Source organism: Cannabis sativa, chromosome 2, assembly GCF_029168945.1.
Source record: "Cannabis sativa cultivar Pink pepper isolate KNU-18-1 chromosome 2, ASM2916894v1, whole genome shotgun sequence".
In the NCBI taxonomy this organism is placed as follows: domain Eukaryota; kingdom Viridiplantae; phylum Streptophyta; class Magnoliopsida; order Rosales; family Cannabaceae; genus Cannabis; species Cannabis sativa.
In genome coordinates, this window is record NC_083602.1 from 3,452,324 (window position 1) to 3,455,627 (window position 3,304).

The window sequence follows — 3,304 nt, forward strand, 5'->3', positions numbered from 1 at the left end:
TTTATGAGGTTTGGGCGATCTTAGGGCATGGTAAGTCAAAATGGTCATACCCCGACCCCCCAACTCAAGGCCCCATAGTGAGGCCAAAGTTAGTCTCGGGGTGTGGGGGTGCAACACGGGGTACATATTTTGAGCCCTAGAGGAGGTATCTTGGGGTGTGGGTAGGGTTGAACATCGGGGGAATTTACCAGGTTTTGGGTTTGCGAGTTTTGAATTCATGGGTTTTGGGTTTAAAAAAACGAAACTGAATCCAGACCCGAATAGGGGTCGGGTTGGCGGGTTTCGGTGGGCGGGTTAACCCAGTCAACTTGGTCAACTCTTTAAAAAAATTAATATTTTATTCAAATAATTATTTCTTTTATTTTTTTATTTATTAAATTAAACATATATAATATAACAACTTGTTTATCAAATCAAACTTCATCTTCATGTTCTTGAATCATGATAAAAGTGAAAACTAAAATATTTCAAAATACATCCATATCCATAGTAAAAGGTAAAGGGAAGTTTAGGGTTTATTAGTTTATTAGTTTTTACTTTTTAATTAATATATAATATATAATAAAAAATAAAAATATATATAATATATAGAATATGCGGGTTGGCGGGTGGGTTCAGGTTCAATCCGAAACCCGGTAGTCCTAAAAACTTAACCCGCGAACCCGCCCGAAAGGTATCGGGTTAAACCTGACCTGCCCGAATATTATTTTTTAAGAAAAATTACAGGTTGACCGGGTCAAGTCTGGGCGGGTTGCCCAGGTCCAGATCGAACCCGCTCAAAATGTTCAGCCCTAGATGTGAGGATGCAAGGTGGCCTGAAATCCCCACCACACACAAAGAATGACTATCAAATGAATCTTCCCAAGGTATATACTCCACAAACACATTTTTATCAATTTAATGAGAATCAAAATTGGAAAAATAATGTTTTTCATGTTCTTGGTGTTTTTCAATATTCAAGAACACAATAAACCAAAAGTTTCAAAGTTAGTCATTTTCTAACCAAATTACATCAAACCAGAGCCAAAAATACATTATACATAGTCTATGCTACATAACCCAATTGTCAAACACTCACATTTTATCAAAAACTCAAAAATCCCAATGATTCAAAGCCATTTTTGGCCATGAAAAAAACTACCAAAAAGAAGTGTTAAAAACTTCATCAAATTTCAAGCAAGAAAATTGCAAGAGGAAGTGTAGAGAACCTACCCACTATGAAGATAGAGACCTCAAAGCTTCCAAGGATTATTATAATGCTACAAGTAATTTATTTTTGTCTTTGTAAATATTTAGATTATTTTTTTTTTGTAAATAATTTATTTTTCTTGTAATTTAATTTTGCTTGTAAAGGAAAAAATTATCATTGGGATATATTGTAAAATGTGAATAAAGTAATTGTTGGGGAGAATATTTTTGAGTTTTTGGAATGTAATCTTAGTATAGGTGTAGTATTTTTGGTGCCGCTGCGCCAAGCCGTTAACAACAAAAGCAAAATCCGAATTACACAAAAAAGTTCCTACTGTATGGTCATACCGCTACTTGGGGGCAAATTAATGAACAAATTCTCTTATTTCGCTTTACTCTTAGCTTTACAAAAGGTGAATTTACAATAAAAATACAATAATTAAGAAACAAAAGGAGCCCACTTTCTTACTTCTTTAATTCTTATTATATTTTAATAGTTACTTTTATTTGTGCATAATAGACACAGACACAGAAGCATTAACTATTACATAGATATATTGCTAGCTAGGATAAATTTGTTATACATAATCCTCAAAATAACATTATAACATAGTGTAGTTTACTATGGGATTCAGTTCAATACAATATATAGTTCTCAATAAATTGTAAAAGTAAATGTGTTGTTGACTCACCAATAAAGAAGACCAATATATCTCAAAACATAAATGGCCCAGAAAAAAAAATTATTATTATTATTATTATTATTATTATTAATTTCAACCTGAAGTGTTTTTTTTAATTATTATTTTAAAATAACTAGTTAGGTAAGTAAATTGAGTTAAATTATGTTTAATGAAAATAAAATAATATTTAAATGATATTTAAAAATATTAAATTCTTTTAATTTCAAATTCACGATTAATCTAACCTTTAAAAAATATCAAACATATAATATTAATTTTTAAATATTTAAATTTAAATTGAATTGATATTTTTCTTTTTTTTTTAAAAAAAAATATATATATCTATTCTATATAAAGTGTGTCTATATAACTGAAATTCTTGGTTTATGAGAAATTTATGGGGTGACTTTTTATTTTTATTTAATAAAATAATAAACTATTATTTATATATAATAAAATACTAATAAAACAAATCCTATTAATATTTGAATTGATATTTAACATATTTCAACTCTATATATAATCACAACTATAACTCTAGAAATTAAATATATATATATATAAAATATACATCTACGATCATATAAGAATTTTATTCTAAAACTATACGATCATAGATTAAGTGGTCAAGGTCCAAAGAAAAATAATAATTTCTTATAATCTGAAATCAAGACACGAAAAACAGAAACTAATTGAATAGGACTCTATTCAATTGAGGTGTCGACCATGCATGGTAAGTAAAAAGCTATATATTAAATTTTATGCCATGATACAATTAAAAATTAAATAAGAATTTACTACTATTTATATATTATATATATATTGCTAAAGATGCAAAAGTATTGCATTTATATATCCCACGATGTTTCAAAAATACTTTAAAAAGTTCATCTTGAATTAATTATTAATATGTAATAAAAAATATTAGTTATTATACTATTACTTCAAACAAAGGAAAGTTCTAGCGGTGCTTCTACTTTCTAATCATAAACCTCAATTTTGGCTTCTTTAACCAAATACCGCCACACACAAGTTACTTACTCTGAATTTATAACCATTTACACTTTTTTAACACTCAAAAAGTTACTGAGTTTGTTTTCTATAGCTCTACTTATTAAGGTAGAAAAATATTTTTAGATTGACTCCATTCTGTTTATTAAATTAATTATTTTCAAGTTGACACATTAACTTAAAAATGACACAATAATGACCTACTACAAAGTATACACTTATATTCATTCTATTTATTGAGAATCAAAACTTCAATCTTCTTCACTAGATTAGCCAGAGACACATAATATTTGGACATAAACACAAGACACAAACTCAGAAACACTTAGTCGAAACTTGAATGAATAATGCCACTCTTTTAAGTTTTAAGACTGTATATGACTAGGCAATTTTAGTTATTGTATTATTATTCCTGCTACATA